The 20621-nt window shown below is 40.9% G+C and overlaps 1 long non-coding RNA gene across 1 annotated transcript; it reads right to left on the reverse strand.

The window, feature by feature from the left end:
• Window positions 1-11527: 11527 nt before the first annotated feature.
• On the reverse strand, window positions 11528-18547 carry LOC306931823. The gene is made up of 4 exons (XR_013791070.1): window positions 18413-18547; window positions 15778-15840; window positions 15299-15442; window positions 11528-13227 (listed from the first exon to the last, which is right to left on the reverse strand). It is a non-coding gene; the product is annotated as an uncharacterized lncRNA (long non-coding RNA).
• Window positions 18548-20621: the final 2074 nt, after the last annotated feature.

Raw genomic sequence — 20621 nt, forward strand, 5'->3', positions numbered from 1 at the left:
CATTTTATTTAATCACGTGATGCGCGCAGCACGGTGAGACGGGGCCGCCGGTATTGAAAACACGAATCTCCAGCCGTAGGTGTGAACAGCTTTGCCGACGTGCGAATGGGGGACAATTTAAAACAAAGGTGGCTTGCTGTAGTTTGCGAGTGCGAACCAAGTAGGCTATCTTTTGTTGTTTTTCTTTCTCCCCCTCTCTTCGAAGTTAGACTGGACAAATAAACTCTAAACTGACTGGGCCACGGTGGGCTGACGCTCAATAATGTAGCACAGTTGTTAACTTAATAAGTAGGCTACATGCACGAAAGGGAACATTTCGACAATGCATAGGCATCTGTCAATAATGCACTGTATTAAACCCAAATGTATCGCATTTGGGTTTAATACAACTCTGTGCATGTCTGCACCGAGTCGAAACTTTTCATGGCCACAGACAATAAAACGAACGAGAGCACTCAGCACAGAGCAGCAGTCTAACTGCGGAGGGAGGAAAATGACAAAATCAAGTGAGAGCTGTTTCTGTTTGACATGACGTGCTGCGAGCTCGCAGATCTACGCTTCATGCAACGAATGTACCGTACGTTCGTTCTATTAAAGGGTAGATCGCTACCGTTTAGGGGCTCAGCAGCCCCCAAACGGGAGCGGATCTACCCTTTATAAAACGAACGTACCGATATGCTGTGAGCTTAGCCTGTTGCTAACGTGACCCCCCTCCTCTCTCTCTCTCTCTCTCTCTCTCTCTCTCTCTCTCGCGTCTCTCTCTCTAACGCGACTCTCTCTCTCTCTCCCCCCCGTTGGATCACTGCAGTGTTGCACTGTTCATATTAGCTGCTTTGATATTATAGGAAATGGCCTACCATACACCATACATTTTATGTTTATGTTATTTGCATCTAAACTGCAGTAAATAGGATAGTAAATAGTACTGTGACCAGATTTGACTGAGGGACTGCCATTGGATTTTTTTTCATGTCATATGAAAGCAGGGAACCCTGGTTTAAAATTGATGTGTTGATTTTATTATGGTATTTACCATAGGCAATATGCCAATATTGTTATAAAAAGTTAAAATGACCAGTGAGCACCTGCAACTGCACTTTTTAATATTTTATGAGGACTTGGTTTCAATAAATGAGTCCAGTACATTTTACAGGGTTCTAACTGTCTAACAGACCCAAAATGTGATTTATTCATTATGATCAATAAAAGCCCGGTATCAGAATCGGTTGAGACAAATAAAAGCCCCGGATTATAAATGAGGATTTACGGTACATGTACTTTACACTTTTTTTAAAAAGCACTCTGGTATCGGTATCGGTATCGGCTAACACAGAAATTGTTTGGTCGGAATCGGATCGGAAACGAAAAAAGGGTATCGGGACATCCCTAGTCAAAACGCCACGATGCGCTTTTTTCATCACTAGAAAGGTCAAAACGCCACGATGCGTTTTTTTCATCGCTAGAAAGGTCAAAACGCCACGATGCGCTTTTTTCATCGCTAGAAAGGTCAAAACGCCACGATGCGCTTTTTTCATCGCTAGTGATGTATATGGAAACCACAATTAACACTAATATAGCTTAAACAACTGTTTAGTATAGTGTGACATTACATTGTCTTTCAGCGGGGCAAACATGTCAGGACACAGAGGCTAGGAATTTCAGAATAGGGCTTGACCAACCAAATGGTCGGGGGTTGTATGCTAATAGATCAGCTTTCTGATAGCAGACCAGGACACCTACTGTTCTTTCTGTGCTTGCTTCCTGGTGACCATATATGGAGACAATTTGGACAATGTTGACCACTTTAGACTTCAGGGGGGTGGGGTAACCTGAGACCACCTTTGCATCTGTTGTTGTCTCTGTATAAAGACTCTAGTGAAATGTCTATATGTGTTAGTCAGTGGCTCACACGCCGCCAGGCGGGTGGGCTAGGCCCATGGCTGTATTTTGTATGCTCTGAAAATAAATGGAACTCCGGAAGAACTTTCATCTGCCTGTCTCTGCTGTTGACTTCATTCTCCGTCCTGAGTGTTTTTAGTCTAAGTCTTTACGTTTGTTTATGGGCTTTATAGGGAGAGGAAAAGCAGTCTCTCTTTGTTAGTAGATATACTTCACCGCTAGAAAGGTCAAAACGCCACGATGCGCTTTTTTCATCGCTAGAAAGGTCAAAACGCCACGATGCGCTTTTTTCATCGCTAGAAAGGTCAAAACGCCACGATGTGCTTGTTTCATCGCTAGAAAGGTCAAAACGCCACGATGCGCTCGTTTCATCGCTAGAAAGGTCAAAACGCCACGATGCGCTTGTTTCATCGCTAGAAAGGTCAAAACGCCACGATGCGCTTTTTTCATCGCTAGAAAAGTCAAAACGCCACGATGCGCTTTTTTCATCGCTAGAAAGGTCAAAAAACACTCAGGGAGTGTGTGTGCAGAGTATGGCTACGATCAAGCCAACGGTGCCAGAGATTAGCTGTTCACAGACGGACGGACACACAGAGTGCAAAACATACTCTCTCCCCATGCCTTCGGCCTGGTGGAGACAATAATAATATTGTTTGATATCATTATAAAGGATCCTAAGACCTGTACTGGGCCTTCTACAGGTGTAATTATGAATTATCATTATTATTAATTCCAGCAAGTGAACTGAAACGTTAACAGGAAAAAACGGTTATCCATGTCTAAGGAGAACTCATTTCTGTTTCATGTTGTAAAATACAATGTGTTGAAATGTATGCTAATTACTTACCGTATCACATGTACAACTATACTGCTCCCCTTGTGTGTGCGTGCACAATTCAGCAGTATGCCAAACTCCACCGAAGTATAGTCAGAGTCGGGATACAGCAGGTGTGGTGAATTATGAATCATATAAGCATATATTATAGCCACTTGAACATACAAATTAGACTGCTACAAACTAGGGTCTCTTTGAGGCAAAGTGGAAGTTTCAGTAGATTGGACGACTCAGATTTCATTACCATAAGTAAAGCATGTTTACACTTACAACGAGCAGGACCAAAACAGGCTATTGTTAATGTCCGAAGCTAGCAACACCTTACTAGGATAGAATGCAAATCCTTTTGTTCTGAGCTCCTTTGAAGCCGACAGAAGGTGTGAAGCAAAGTAGACAGACAGACGGCTAGTTTTACTGCAGTATCTTATTTCTGCTTGGGTCTAATGCATGTTGACTTTAAAACATTCTATGTTGGATTGACTTTCTTAAAATGTCTTAAAACACTCTTCTGTCATTATAGAATAAAGATAAACGCTAGGAAACTAATACATAGACTGGTTACTAAACTATTAGAGTGCATTCAGTACTAATCTAAAATGTACTCTTAACACAGGGTATTTCAGGAATATAGTGTTATGTATCAAGCTCATTCATTTCTTAAATATAGTCAGATCAGTTTTATATACTTTCATCATGTTTGACTGTATGTTTTCATTTAACTCTGTACGTTTTCATTGTATCTTTAATTAATTATTGTGGTATTATTTCAAAGCTAACTCGGTTAAAAGTTTACCATGAGACCTGCCCTTTGTCTAGAAATGCCCTTTGTCTACGTTTTGACGTAGATACCGTTGATAGGCTTATCGGCTTTTATCGTAGTCCCACCCGTCGACGACGCGCTGAAGGGACGTTGTTTATCTGCATTTTAATTTGAAGTTGTGTTTAGATATGTCCTGGTGCAAAAGTCTGTCATATGGCATTTCTGTAGCTGAGAAATGTTCATGGTCTGTTTTACAGAGAGGCGGAGATAAGGGTGTGCTGTTCTGTGTTAATATTTTCCCTTTAAAAGGATTCTTATGAATATGTTGTGGTTTGGTTTGGTTGGTAGTTTGGTTTGGTTGGTCGTATTGGTGAAGAGTGGGTTACGTTTGTTTTGTTGGTATATGATATTTGTACGTGGTGGTGTGGATGTGAGTTTTGGGAATTCCTTTGTTCTATTGTTTGTCTGGGGGTCCGCGGGCGCCATTTTGGAATTTTGGATTTTCGGCGGGAAAAGTTGTGGGGGGTTGTTAAATGGTGAATGACTGAATGGGGGTTGGTTGTTTGTGTGTTTGTGTGTAAGTTGAGGAGTGTAAGTGGTTGATGATAGTGGGATGGTTAAGGATAGTTTTGTGCCTTTATGGAGGTTAGGGTTATCTTTGATGTTTGTGATAGGCCTGTCTTGTTTGTTTTTTTGTTTTTTTTTGTATTTCAATGCTTTATTTTGGTCTTTATATGTGTTTTATAGTTCTGTTGCCTTGGCATGCATCCAGAATGGTCCTTTTTGGAAGGCGCGGTGGGCCTGGGGACGCCTAGGTATATTTTGTTTTTGGCTGGTCCGAACTACAAAAAGTCCTTGTTGCCTGACTATGGGGTATCTTTTGTTTCGTGTTGAGACTGCAGGACTAGGACAGACACATGTTTTAGACTTATATGTATTGTTCTTTCCGATTGTTCTTTTTAGGCAAACATTTTGGTATTTTGTGTATGGATGTGGGGCCGGCCAGTCGTTAATGTAGTGGGACCATCTGTTCTTTCTTTTATCAATATTTCCTCTTTGTTTTGAAATGGCTCAGTTTTTTTAAAAAGAAACATTTAATGGTGAGTAGTTCATAATTATTTTCTTTCTACAGGTATTGTATGGAAATAATGTTTGAGTTTTATTTTTCAGTATTGGAGGCCAGTCGAGGGAAACTCGTGAGTATCGCTTTGTGTAAATATCAAGTCTTTTTTCACTATTCTTAATTGACGGTTGGGATAAATTATGTTTGTCTCGGTCATAAATTGCTAAATTGTCGGTGAATTACATTTGGTAAACATAATTTGATATTGACTCGTTGTTTCATTTTGGTCAGCTTCCTGAATGTCCTCTTAAGGGTTGTTCATTTTCACTATTCCTTTTGGGAAAACCATTCGGTTGTTTCAAATTTTCTCATAGTTTTATAGATACAGATATAGAGTTATAGATACAGTTAGCATATGGTCTTTAGTGCATGCATTTCTTTTCTCTGACTGAAGGACAATTCCTGGATTAATGTGGTGACTGGTGGCGTTTCATTTTATGCATTTTTTTTGTTGTCAACTAACTGATTTAACAGTGGAAACTGTTGTTCGGGGTTCTTTAAAAACCTGTGTTCTCTTTCAGAAAACGGGGTGTGTTTCTGCCTGTTCGAGTAAGGTGTAAGGGTTTCATTTTTTTGGGGGGGTTTTGCTAAAATTTAGGTTCAAACTCTGTCTCAACTGTCTTGAACTTGTGTATAATATATACAGTAGTTTTTTGCATTTCACATAATTTGCGTGACACCATACATTCCTACAGTAACGCAGCTGCTCACAAGTTCTCAAGTGCAATTTTTTTTGGAGTTTTCTGTATGTTCCCTGTTTAGGTGAGGTGGTGTTTTAGGAGCATTACAAATCAATTGCATCCGTAAAGGTTAGTTGACGTGACATTTATTGTAATTTAATATCTCTGAACTCAATATCTTAAATACTGGTTATGGATTCGTCTAGTCAGCAAGCTTCTTTCCACAATGATGATGTGCTTATTGACGAGTTATCATCAATCCTGGTGAGATGGGAGTTACATGGTCCAATAGATGATCGGTGTTGGCCACGGGAAAGCATATTCTATCCGGATGTCATTGGGGACATGGAGGTCCGTGTGCACAAGTATGAGAAAGCGTTGGCAGCTAAGGTGAAGGAGGAGCGGAAAGTGATGAAATTGTTTCTTCGACAAGGTAAAAGGGTTTGTAAGGCATATGCAAAAAGTCTTTCTAAAATGTCGAATGCCCAGGATGACGCTTTGGTTGTGCCACCGCTCCCTAATGGGGGGGTCCATGCTTCTGATGGAGATGACTCTTCCAGCAACGGCCGAAGCGATGCAGTGGGTGCGGATGGAGGTCCTGGAGTTGGAGAAACACCTGGACAACGAGTGATCCGGGTCCTCCAGGAAAGGTTGGACTGCGTTCGCAGGAAGAGGTCAAACTTGATTCTTGAGGTGCAGGCTGCCCATCCTTCTAATATCATTTTTAAGCGTGCGTTGACAGCACGCATGGACGAACTTTCGGGTGTGGAGGCGGTGCTCGTTATTGACCTGGGTGAGCGCTCAACGGTGGACTTGAGGGATTTTTTCCCACCGGGGGGACCAGTACAACATCTCCGTGGCTCACAGGATGCGAGGCTCATGGGACCCGGTGATCACGCTGTTTCTCCTGGGGCCTGCCAGCGTGGTCCTTTGCCACGTAACTATACGGGTTGCTTCTCGTGTGGCAGTGTGTTACATCTGTCAAGGTTTTGTGACGGGCCTGGACCCAGTTTTTCCCCTTTTCAACGTCAGGGCTTGCCAGTAGCAACGGCAGTATCTGGAAGGCAGTGGGGACTTGGGTCCGCTCTGTCGATGCGAAGCTGTCCTCCGCGGCCTTCACCATCACGTGACCCACAGTGAAGATCACAAGGACTGACTACAGTTCGGCTGTCACAAGGACTCTCGTCACTGCAGCCCATCAACGAGTATCACAGTGAGTCTGTCCTATTTTGCGCGGGATGCAACTTTTTTTTTTTTTTTTTAAGTGCTTCCATTGACTTTGGACTCTATGGGGGAACAACCTATATCCTGGTGATGTGGTGGCGACTGTTGGCTAAAAAATAAATAAAAAAAAGACGGGCGACGACAAGGCTGGTTAACGATTTTTTTTCCCTGTTTGGAGTGTGCAATTTCTGAATACTTTCTGTTTCCTTCCTTCTGTCTCAACATTGGTATGGGTGTTCGTGGTTTATGCTTTTCGGTAGGCTACGGTTTGGCGTAAAAAAACATGGGCATTGGACATGGGTTGTGGCAGGAAGCTGTTATGACGTTTTGACACAATCAGTATGCGTGTGTAAATTCTGTCACTCTATTTTGAGTGACAGAAGGGGGGAGGGTATTGGTTAATCAGATGAAGGTCAAATTGATAATGAGGGGTATTTTCTTCAGATTGTTTGATTAAATTCTTTAAAAATGTATAACATCTTATGAGGAGTCAGAGTGTCACGATAAATTACTTTTGTTTAGAGGGAACATGCAATGAGTTTTAAACTTATTGTGGCTTATAATTGCTTGGAGAAATGACTATTGTCAACAAATGTGCAGTCTAATTTAGGATGCATTATTCATGTATAGAAGTAAGTTGGTTGTTCAAGAAACGACCATTGCATTGATAAGGCAAACGAAAAATGAGTCTACATTGTTAAATTTATCAGGAGTTGGCGAGACAAAAGAGTACAAGGAAGAATTTGATTTTAATATGAGTAGATGATTTTTTTAGGATTTTGTAAGTAACACTGAGTAGTCAATACTAACATGTGTGAACCAAATATTTCAATGCATGGTTGTGTTTTGCAAAAGAATGTCTACTCTAAATCTTGGTGTGGAGTTAGTTCATATTTCTAAACAGGAGGATGACGGAGAAAAAACAGTTGCAGTGACCCAGTTTGGAGTATGCCAGTATGCCAGTGGACATCCGACGTCATGTAAATATTGACACCTGTGCCGAAGGCGGGTTCTGCTCTCCTCTACACATCGTCAACATCTATAGGTCATTCTGCAGCTGCTAAGCGGTTAACCAGAAGATTTTGTTGCCAATACTACGTCATCTATGGAGTACAAACAATCTTTAGTTCAATCTCCAGGTCACTTCTACACGCTGCACGCTATCTGTGTCTAAAGCTGGTATACAGTCTTATAGTCACCCAGCTTCCTGATTGCTCAGAAATATGCAAATCTACATGGAAGGGGAGTATTCGTTTGAAATGAAGATCATCGTTCCACATTCTTGTTGATTACACGTCCCTTGGGATGTTCATGGCCGTCCGAAGCCAGGATTCATCTGCGTTTATATTTTAGTCAAAAAATAAAAAAGGAGTCTAAAGCGCGTGGACCGTCGACGTGGGATTTGCATCGAACTCGAAGTATTACTGTATTATTTGGTATGATTTTGTGTTTGTTCTCATATTTTGTTCTACATTTACTGATGCAATGGGTTGACCGAGTTCAGGGTTATGGGATTAAGTGTTGGTTGGTTTTAAATCGGTTTTCCTAATTGGTACATTTTTTTATTTTGAATGTATTTACTTTCGTTTTACAGGTATTATTGTTTGGTGACTTTTGATGAATCACGACGGATGTTGTGTTTCTATTTGAGTCTTAATTGTATTCTAGCTTTCCAATTATGAATGGTGAGGGCGGACTGCAATTATGGTTCAAAATTAGTTTGTTGGTCATCATTGATGTGTCATTCGATTTTAGCTTTGATCGTGTTTTCAAGTCTCCCATGTCTGTGATACTTTAGCGGACATGGCAGAATGATACGATGGAGGTTCGAATTATTGCTTATTGTTTGTTTAATTTCAGTTTGATGTTTTTAGAGCACCCAGGGGGGAACTTGGAAAATGTAAAAGTTTTGAAGAGAAGAAAAAAAGAAAAGGATTTTTAAAATTTTAATATTTTGGTCCAAATTATGATTCATAATTCATAGTGACAGACTGAGTCTGTCAAAGGGGAAATGTGGTGAATTATGAATCATATAAGCATATATTATAGCCACTTGAACATACAAATTAGACTGCTACAAACTAGGGTCTCTTTGAGGCAAAGTGGAAGTTTCAGTAGATTGGACGACTCAGATTTCATTACCATAAGTAAAGCATGTTTACACTTACAACGAGCGGGACCAAAACAGGCTATTGTTAATGTCCGAAGCTAGCAACACCTTACTAGGATAGAATGCAAATCCTTTTGTTCTGAGCTCCTTTGAAGCCGACAGAAGGTGTGAAGCAAAGTAGACAGACAGACGGCTAGTTTTACTGCAGTATCTTATTTCTGCTTGGGTCTAATGCATGTTGACTTTAAAACATTCTATGTTGGATTGACTTTCTTAAAATGTCTTAAAACACTCTTCTGTCATTATAGAATAAAGATAAACGCTAGGAAACTAATACATAGACTGGTTACTAAACTATTAGAGTGCATTCAGTACTAATCTAAAATGTACTCTTAACACAGGGTATTTCAGGAATATAGTGTTATGTATCAAGCTCATTCATTTCTTAAATATAGTCAGATCAGTTTTATATACTTTCATCATGTTTGACTGTATGTTTTCATTTAACTCTGTACGTTTTCATTGTATCTTTAATTCATTATTGTGGTATTATTTCAAAGCTAACTCGGTTAAAAGTTTACCATGAGACCTGCCCTTTGTCTAGAAATGCCCGCCTCTATCCGGAAGCCAGGCTCAGACCTCATTGGTTAGAAGTCAGGAAGTGTTCATGCCCAGAGAGGGGAGGGACTTTTTGGGGACGGCGAATCTTGTGTATATAATACCATGTATGTCAAACATTCGGGGCTGTATCGACTTAGTCTCATTTTGGACCGGAGGCTGATAAGAAACAGTCAAGCGTGTACCTTTTTATACGCATGTTCTGTTACGACCTGACTCTCGTGTTTACCAAATAAATGCGGAATGTCATGAGACCAACATCGCGCGTTTTCCTTTGTTCTTTCTCCTGCTGGCTCCTCCGAGGCGACACACACACATCGAGATTCCACACAGGCATATGGGCCACCAGCACACAAAGCCATCAAGTGATTCCTTCTCCACAGAACTATAGGTGGGCCAAGGAAGAAGGGTCATGGGTGCCAGTTTGGCTGACCATTCCAGAGGTTTCCAGAGCTTGCTTTCTAGAGCTGATCAGATGCACCTGTAAAGGTGATGTACGTGCAAATGCAGCAATGCAAATTTGGACTGTTCCCCACTTTGCAAATGCAATTGTGACAGCTAGGCAGAATGCACAGCCCTATAACATGTTTCACACTATGATGCATAACCATTTGTATTCTTCATTGCAATAAAGGTGTTATTGATATTTAATGTTCTGTGACTTTAAAAATGTAAACATAAGTCAACCTTATCACATTTGGAAGTAATCTGATCATTTTATGATATATATATATATATATATATATATATATAGTCTGACAAATACTAGGCGGATTTTTACATATTTCATTGATATTGATAGTCTTGCAATTCGACATTTCAAATAGGGCTTCTGGGCTAAAAATGTGCCGCTTTTATCCACAAGTGCACAATACTCCTACAAAAGTGCACTAAGCCACCAGACTATGTTGGACCCGTTTTGCCACGCACATCTGGTTGGTTATTGACGGTAGAAAATAATGTTACTCTATTCAAATGACTGAAACTGATTCATGAACGGCAGCGATGTGTCCCCAGTGACTTTCATTAGCCTTGTTTAAGTCTTTCTGTAATCATGTTTGTATTTATATTGTGAGATGCATTGTATGTAAAATGTATTACATTGTTGACAGAGACTGTATCGATCCCAGTCTGTAATCAGCCCTCAGGTGTGGTGTGGTGATGATCAACAGTGATTATATTATGCACCTGCACACTGTCACCACTCCTTTAAAAGAGACTGACATTCACAACTCTTCACACTGATGAAGGCTGGATAGCCAGAACGTCTGTCATTCAAACGCAGTCTTGGTGTGTGCGACCCATTACCTTTATTATTAGGCCTACTCGTTTTGATGCTAAATCTTCGAGACTGTAAATTAATGATGGGGTAAATACACCTTTTAAATGATACAAGACACACACACACACACACAAAAGGAACCGTAGTGGTGAAACCTTTATTAAGTGGAAAATGACACCTGTGTGAAGTGAGGGGCGCTCTTATCATTGTACATCATCCAATGAAAAAAAATAAATTAAATCATTTGTCAACTTAGGTTATCTTTTAACCATGATACAATGTTTAAAAATATTCAATGTATTTAATGTTAATATAAAATAGATCTGAACAAATCAGCTTTTTATGTCAACACAACAGTTTCACTGTGTTTAAAAAAGCCGATTTGCTCGGACACATAATGACGTCAATTCTCCTTTCATTTCAATGGCATTTAATGTTTGTGTTGACACAAAAAGCTGATTTGTTCAGACACATATGTAAATTCTCCTTTCATTGTCAATGGCAAATGTGACGCTGTATATAAGAGGATATACCAGAAGAGGTTTCTGCCTTTACAAAACAAAACTATTAAAACAAATATTAGATGTAGAATCTGAACAAGTAATACATACTGTAAGATATATGTAATTAATTAAACTCATTTACTGCCAACTCTTTTCAGAGGCAGCTTTTATTTTGAAGACCAAAACCTCATTGGCCTAGAACCGGAAGTAAAAACCGGCTAGGCTATTTTAGCCGCAATCTTTTTACAATTCACCCGAAACGTACATTTTGTAACTGCGACCAGCAACGCTTTAGTTATGAGCCGTGAACACCGCCATTTTGGTCAAAAACTCAATCTGGGAAACTAATCCGAGATAAAGGGGTTTAAAATTTCAGTTAACATTGAGGGGAACTTTTTCACCGACAGACCATTTCCTGTTTAGCGAACGCCTAGCAATGGAGACACTGCTAGACGGTGGTCTGGACAGGTCTGAATCAATAAAAACTCAAAAATGTTGTAAATTAGTTTATGCGTATAATAATGAATCACTTGGTGAACACATTTATTATTACCTACATGTATGAGCTGCAAGCAATAAAAACACAAGCTTTTGATATTTAATCATGGTGAATGTATGTGCTCAAATTTATTTTTTTCTATAACAGTATTTTCCACACACTGTACTGTAAGGGCTTTAGGCCTTGCCGGGTCCTCATGTGTGTTTTCAAATGACTAATGCGGTTGCAGCATTTGCCACAAACTGTACAAGTAAAGGGGTTTTTATGTGTGACTCTAGATGAACCTTTTGACAGTAGGCTTTGCCACAAACTGCAAGTATGGGCTTTTCCCACTGTATGAGTCCTCATGTGTTTTTAGTTCACCTATTTGACTACAACCTTTGTCACAAACTCTAGCACATATAGGGATTTTCACCTGTGAGTCCTCATGTGTGATTCTAGAGTTGCCTTTTTACTACAACCTTTGCCACAAACTGTACATGTAAAGGGCTTTTCGCCTGTGTGAGTCCTCATGTGTGATTGTAGATTAACATTTTGACTGTAGGCTTTGCCACAAACTGTACAAGCAAAGGGCTTTTCACCTGTATGAGTCCTCATATGTGTTTTTAGTTCACCTGTTTGACTACAACCTTTGCCACAAACTGTACAAGTAAAGGGCTTTTCGCCTGTATGAACCCTCATGTGTGACTTTAGTTCATCCCTTTGACTGCAGCCTTTGCCACAAACTGTACATGTAAAGGGCTTTTCACCTGTATGAGTCCTCATGTGTGTTTCAAGATGTGCCTTTTTACTACAGGCTTTGCCACAAACTGTACAAGTAAAAGGCTTTTCGCCTGTGTGAACTCTCATGTGTGCTTTTAGTTCATCCTTTTCACTGCAGCCTTTTCCACAAACTACACACGTAAAAGGCTTTTCACCTGAATGGGTCTTCATGTGTCTTTTTAAATGACTTGTGTGACTATAGCTTTTACCACAGAAAGTACACGTGAAGGGCTTTTCCCCTGTATGAGTCCTCATGTGTATTTTAAGATTACTTGTTGTAATACACCCTTTTCCACAAACTGTACAAGTAAAGGGTTTTTCACCGGTATGAGTCCTCATGTGAATTTTTAGTACTCCCTTGTGACTACACACTTTGCCACAAACTGTACAAGTGAAGGGCTTTTCACCTGTATGAGTCCTCATGTGTGTTTCTAGATGTGCCTTTTTACTACAGGCTTTGCCACAAACCTCACAAGTAAAGGTCTTTTTGACTGCATGAGTCCTCATGTGTTTCTTTAAATTTTGATTTAGACTGCAGTCTTTGCCACAAATTGTACAAGTAAAGGGTTTTTCACCTGCATTGGTCGTCTGATGTCCGTGTTCCCTGGTCTCCCAGTCATCACTGTTGTCAGTGTCAGATTCAGAACAGTGTGAAGAACCCTCACTAGTTTGTGATGGTATCCAGTACTCTGTATAAGCTTGTGTTTTCATGTGTTCAGTAGATGTGCTGGCTATAAGCTCTGCGTCTCTGTTTTCATCATCATCTTCACTTTTCACCGTTAGTAATGTTATCACATCAGCCTCCTCTGGTCTTTGAAGTAGCTCCTCCTGTTCATCTTTAATCTGAGGCTCTGGTTCCTCCTGGACCAGACTGGGGCTCCTCTCCTGCTGTTCAGGGGCAACCTCTTTACACACGGGGAGGTGCAGGGAGTCTAGACAAAAAGATAACATTTAAGAAAATTAATTAATTTCTATGACTATTTTATAGCTGTGGTAGTTGAGAGAACATCCAGTGGAAAACACTACATTTGCTATTAGTTCCAACCATTCTAATTTACCAAATCAATACACGGTGGTGGAACTTTTGTCCTGTATAGCCTAGCCACCGAGTCTGCTGCGCTCAGAGAGAAAAGCACGGCTGCCTTATTTGTTTTGATTAGCCGTTTCGTGGTTTAAGCACGGCTATAAAGCTGTTTCAACCAATCAGATTGCTTCTTCGAAATGACCTGTTGTATACTTGTATTTATTCTCTTGCATTTTATTTTTTAAATTGATTTGAAAATGTTCTGACAATATATCGGTCAAAACATTAGGAATCGCATTGGACTCAATAATCTGTTATCGGTCGGCCCAACAATAAACAATGTTAAAGGTTAGAGTAGGGATGTCCTTTTTGACGAAATCCAATCTTTCGATATTGTCCCAACACAAACATTTCCGATTCCGATATTAAACAATACCGATTTATGCAGGCTTTTGTCACCAAAACTAACATCAGGTAACATCATCACATTATCTCCTGTCGTGGAATTTAACACATTATACCTAATGGTACATTGTGATGCCCCACTGGATGCATTCAAATATGCAACAAGGTTTTCCAAAGCAATGTCTGTTTAATGATGACAAAACTCTGCACAAACAATTCAGAAACTTAACTTTGGTCCATTACTTCTCCACTTAATTAATACCAATTGGTATTGTTTTAATTGTTATTGTTAATTATTATTAGTCACCTTTACAACGAGGTATAGCTTGTAAAGAATGGGTGTTTGTGAAATGAGCAACACAGCTAAAGGTATGGGTACCACCTCCAAAAACTTGGCCAAAATAGTTAGTGGTTGGTATTCACCCTTGCTTTGAGTTGTTTAGTGGATTGGATGATTGCACTCACACAGTAATAAGGAAAAGGCCTGGGCCGTGGCTCAGCGGTCCAGGTACCTTGGCTGGTAATCCAGTCTGGCAGTGTGCCGCGGGTTCGACTCCCGATCCCGAAGGCCCTTACTGCATGTCACCCCCCCCCCCCCCCCAACTCTCTCCCAATTTACTGTCAGCCTACGGTCTATCCCTCCATAAGAAATGTAAAATAATGGCGAAAGCCACAAAAAAAGAAAAGAAAAAGAAATAAGGAAAAAAACAACACATAGGCAGTTTTTACACGTTATAAATGTTACACTCAGTGTTGGGGAACTCAGTAGCATCTGGAAGATCCATACGCAGCCACAACCTCTTGGTATGGTATGGGGCAGCATCCCCCCCCCCTGGGCACAGGTTGTGGCCTCCTGGTGGCGCTATAATAGGCCAATGTGAAAAGGGTGCCATTTGTTCTTATGCCTTTGATGGCAATTGGATGATTTGAGGCATTTTGTTCCAAAAATGTGTTTTGCGGTAGAGATACTGTGAAACAGCTTGCGTGATTTTTGAACAAAATCTGGAGGAGTAATATAAAACATGTATTTTACCAAAGTCCATGGTGGTGCTATAAAAGGCAGGTCAAAGGTTTTTCCTTGGCCTTTAGGGAGTGTGCATGCAACGTCTGACGCAGATCGGTGCAGTTATAGGTAAAAATGGTGAAAAGCTGCCTCATGGTGGCCTATAACAGGCCATCCTGGAATATGTGGGGCAGAGGTTCATCGTTGGCATCCAGGGAGTGTGTGTGTGCAAAGTTTGAATGAATAGTTTATTTCGGTGCTTTACATTTACATGTTAAGTTTCAACATTTGCATTTAAGTTTTTTTTACAAAGGGGTAGCACCGAAAAGGTCTAGGCTGAAGCCGAAGCTTATTTTGCCTAGCCTTTAAGAAAAGAAACAAATATACAAAATGTATACAAAGAAAAGAAACATAATACAAAGTTTGGCATCGACCAGGTTAACGGTGCCAGAGTTTAGCTGGTAACAGACAAGACGGACAGACACACACACAAACAAACGGACAAAAACATACTCTCCCCCTGCCTTCAGCCTGGTGGAGACAATAAAATAATAAAGAGCATGGAACTTACTGTGGTCTAGGTGGTCTTCAGGTTCCAGTTGAACAGAAACAGGGCTGGTGTCCAGGTGGTCTTCTGGTTCCTGTTTAATAGAAACAGTGCTGTATGGTTCTGGAGAACTCATCTTCATCTGCAGGCTGGACGCCACACACGGGTCTGGAATGAAGGGACATAGTAAGGACTTTGATGTGACACAAGTTGTAATTTCAGTAATTATTATTTAGATGGATATTAAGGTTGTAACAAGACTAAGCCCACGCGTGCATGTTCACTATACCAAATTCAAATGGGGTAACTAAAAGAATCTGACAAATTGACAAAGAAAAAAATAAAACGCTGATGGAATGTCGACAACCAAATCACTTTTTTATAATGTATGAGTTGCAGATTAAAAAGTCTTTGCCTGACATTTGGAGAAGAATGTATTCCTGGTTCCGTTATCTTCTTTCCCTCCCAGTGTCAGACCATGCAAATTCCGTAATATTGTTTACCTTCTGATGACGTAGCAGCACTGGCATCATGTTTGGACTTTAAGTGAGAGGATGATCGGGAGCCTGCCAGACAAAATAGCAAAATGGACATGGTCATTCTTCAGTATATCAACCTTTCAGTCAGTCAGTCAGACAGTCAGTCAGTCAGACAGAGACACACACACACACGACTAGCTGATAGCGCATGTCAATGTCACTGCGCAAACTTGCAGCACGAGACCCAAGGAAAGTAAATACAGTCGTGTTTACTAAATGCTTAAAAGGTTACCACAGGCGGTACTTTTCAGGGATTAACTCAGTAAATCTGTGACGTTTAACAACACAGCAGAAAGAGGCGAAGAACAGACAATCTGGGAACTGTTCAACAACCAGTCAAAAAGTATCTACAAGCTGTGGTGGCTGAGAGACTAGCCTTACTCTTCTGCGAAGACAAAAGCCTGGGCACAACCTAAGGCAGAGAGTGTATCGGCGGAAGTGTCGGGCTGCAATGCATACACACGTTACATAATAATACATTATTTAATGTATTATAATACATTTTATTTTTTTTAAATGGGACGATTTAACCGTCACTTTGGGGCGGTTACATTTTGGGATGGTGGTTAAAAAAAACTTTCATGGTTTCAAGTTTCAAAAAGATCATGGTGACCATGGACTGGTAAAATTGAATGAACCTACTTCACTGCCAAGCAAGTCGGCCATAATGGCGCCAACGGATTCTAGAGCGTCATCTGAATCTCCACCGCTGGCAGACATGGTGACAACTGTACCGAGGAGAAAGTAATACCAACTTTCCTTCGCTTGTCCATTATTAGCTCGCTCCATATGGAACCTGTGCCTCCAGTATATCATTAATTGCATTTTTTATAGCGCTTTTCCAAGTGCTCAAAGCGCTTTACAATGGTTCATTCATTCATACTGGGAGGTGAAGCGGCGAACAGTCGACGCCAGCGTCCTCACTTCCCACATTCACACACCAATGGTGGCCAGGCAGAAATGGATTTGGACAGGCGGACGGACGCCTGTCCTCGCCTTATTGTAGATACGCCCCTGGCGACGCAGCGGTGGTAGTGTCATAGGAGGCCTTAGCTATGTTTCACCAGTTTCAATTGAAACGGGCCTCCACCCTCAGGGGGGCCTCCAAGCTCCAACTGAACGTCAGGCGTCAGTCAACCCCCGCCACTCTTGGCCCTCTGAGCCCTCTCTATCTCGCTCACTCACTGCCTTGCTCTCTCCCACAATGTTAAGTTACACCTATATTATGTTAATAACCTGGGTAAAATGTGCAGCATTGGGAGGTAAATGGGAGACACTTTAATTGTGAAGGGACGACAGGATGAGGAGAGGTGTTTGGTGGTGTAATAATGAGTACCACAGACGAATAACAGTCTAAGTCCACACTATTGATCCATAATATATAAATGATAGATAAGGGTTCAGGACAACGAGGCCTTTTCGTGGAGGGGTCAGTCTGAAATTTGGACTTAGACTGTTTTTCGTCTGTGGTACTCATTATTGTCGAGAGTAATGGCTGCGTGTGATATTGAACAGTCAAACTATTTGTATCAATACGGCTGTATCAACAAAATAATTATGTCATAGGTATATGGGGGCCTCATATTTGGTCTTGAAACGGGCCTCCAGATTCCTAAGGCCACCCCTGGGTAGTGTACTGTAATCTTCTAAATCAGTGCTTTCCAACTTTTTTCAGGTTAATGCCCATTATTTATTCAGCATTTGAGGGACCACCATTTCATGAGATTTTGCCTCTCCGACACAATTAAACTAAATAATATTTTGTTATTGTTGGATTTCCAACAATTCCATGCTGTATTGATCTGGCAACCATTTTTTTCCTACATGCTAATTGTGTAGACATATTGAAAATTAAGTAATGCAGATGTTTAACAATAATACAATGCTTGAGAGCTTACAATGAAAACAAAGTAAGGGTCCATTTGGTTTTATTTTACACTCAAGAGTTAAAGATCTTTAAGGGTCCATTTGGTTACCAACTCGCCATCATTTAGCTGCATGGGGACCACCTGGAAGTCCCTCAAGGACCACTGGTTGAAGAACACTGTTCTAAATGTTCTAACAAAGTAGTGGTCCTTGAGGGAGTTCCAGGGGGTCCCCAGATAAATGACTGTTTGGAACCAAATGGACCCTTATGGGTCTGTAACTCTGAGTGTAAACTATGGAACCAAATGGACCCGTTACCATTTGTACACTCAGAGTTATATTAACATTGATTTTACAATATAAATTGGGGTCCCAGATATTAAAATGCCATTAAATATAGGGGTCCGTAGCCTAATGCACGTCCGACTGGGGTGCTTGAAATTAAACGAGTTGAGAATCACTGCTAGAGCCGTAAAAATCTTCTCTTATGGGGGTCCCTGGCAGTGGCATATATTTTCAAATGGGGGTCCGCGGGCTAATAAATGTCGATATAGGGGTCCTCCTTGGTACGAAAAAGTTTGGGAACCACTGTTCTAAATGCATTCCACCAACAACAACGACACACATGCTGTTATTGATAGGACTAGCATTAGCAGCTGTGCTAGCACACCATGAGAAAGTGAAGCTCCGTGGCAGTCCGTGCTACCAGTCAAATACCAATAAAGTGTTTTACCTTCAAGCCACAGATGTTGGCCGTCGAAGCGGGCCGTTTGTGTTGTGAATGTTCCCTGTTGTTGATCAATGAAGAGCTGTTTGTCTGGATCGATACAGCTCTATGGTCTGGATGCGTTGCGGGTTGTTGGTCCACCCTGAGTGTTGCCAGATGCAGACAAATAAGCAACCGGGTCTATGAAAACAAGCCCAAAGAAACATGAGCATTATTAACCCCATGCAATCTGAGAACCCATATTATTATTTTATTTCACAGGTAGGCCTATGCAGAATGGGTATATTTCGAACGAACGCACAAGTCAATACAAAAACTGTTACTTCGTGGACGAACCATGATATGTCTATGTGGCTCCTGTAATATTTGGGGGGGGGATCCTTCCTTGAAATTAAAATATTTTAGGGCTTGGTTTTTGTAAATGTAGCAAACATTTAGAAAACAAGCCCATATAAGCCACTAAACTTTAAAAACAGAACCATAAAAACAGCAACCCACAACTCGTTTATTTACACAATGTCTATACAGAAAAACAAGGGTAACGTATAGTAGTTATAATAAGCAGACATGGCAACACTGATGCGCTGGTAAAGATAAAACATATGAACACACGCCCCCTCGTGGGAGAGCTGTGTAACCGTCACTGAAGATAGACAGATCAGAAAGTGGTTCTCAAATGTAAAGTGGCCGCGCCCATCGATACATGTATAAATATAAAGTATTCCTCATGTATTACTTTAATTAAAAACAACCTACATGGTTTGTTGAACTCCCTCTGGTGTTGTGGGTTTGAACTTCGTTGACATTAAGGAAGTATTTAGTATTTAATCAATCAGGACTGTTGTTCTAAACCAGTGGTTCTCAACCAGTGGTCCGGGGACCACCAGTGGTCCTTGAGGGGGTTCCAGGTGGTCCCCATGCAGCTAAATGATGGAGAGTTGGTAACCAAATGGACCCTTATTAGATCTTTAACTCTTGAGAGTGTACATGTACAATGTTAGTCTCTCAAGAGTTACTGTAGCGTCAAAGTCCTAAACTTTGGGCTACTGGCTGCCCGATGCCGAGGGTCTAGTCATGACGTGTGATAAAAAGACTGAACTCCAAACGTTGACTTAAAGTTCGAAATTGATATTTATTCAGCACTGTAACTTGTATTAAATAAAATAAAAGAGTGTCAAAACCATATAAATCAACAGCCTATGTCTCACAGTCAAAAAACTGTTCGCCTTCACATCAGGACAACAACAGAGTATTCAATCAGGTCTCATTAAGTAACCTGGCCAACCTTGGCCTTGACCAAGCCCTTGGAATGACGTCATCAAAAAACATAGAAATAAAATGAACAGAAAAGAAATGGCTCTTACACACCAGCCCCTAATTGCTACTGATGGGGACAAAACAGAGCAATTCCAACACAAAAAATACCAAAGAGCCATAGATCAACCCAAAATAAAAAACCTTTAAGTATCCAATACCAGGGCAATATTCCATATTCATTATTGCCATAACAAAACTCAAAGTTTAATCTGTACCCTCACATAAGGCAGATTTTAGTTAAAGAGCCCTCCTCTTCAACCCACTATTATTTCTTCTCTTTTTCAGTCTCTTTAGAGTCTCTTCCGAATTAGACTTTGTTCCTTCATGTTTCTTTTGTTTGGCCTTTGATCCTTTTCTTTCTCAGCCATTTTCCTTTCTTCCTCTTTCTTGAGGTCTTCCATCTTTCCTTTTTCTCCAGAGGCAGCTCTCTCTTGCAGTCATGGTCGGATGTTTCCTTTGGGTGATGCTTTTCTCCATCGAGTGGCTCCTGTACCACTCTATGTAGCCTTTTAGCAACAGCCACTTCTGCAGTATCCTGCTGCCTTGCTTGCATCTCCTTGCACTCAGATTTGATCACCACTGGGCTCTTCCTTTTCTTCTTCCTCTGGCCTTTTTCCACAGAGGAATAGAGCACTTCGACAGGTGGTGCCTCATCTGCATCACTTTGATCCTTGACCTCACTTACAGTCACTGCCTTCCGTTTCCTTTTCTTCTTGGTGACAGTAGAGTCTGCTGCTGGTTCACCGCCATCTTTTGTAGACTCTTGGTTTACCACTGTGCAATTAGCAGTAACTGTGGGGCCACTCCCACTATGCATGCCATTGGTTTGTAAAGGACCATTGATTACCCATCCCAGTAGGGTTCTGACAGCATAAGGTCCCTTTCCATGGCTGTTAAT

Source organism: Electrona antarctica, assembly GCF_951216825.1.
Source record: "Electrona antarctica genome assembly, chromosome: 11".
NCBI classification, from domain to species: Eukaryota; Metazoa; Chordata; class Actinopteri; order Myctophiformes; family Myctophidae; genus Electrona; species Electrona antarctica.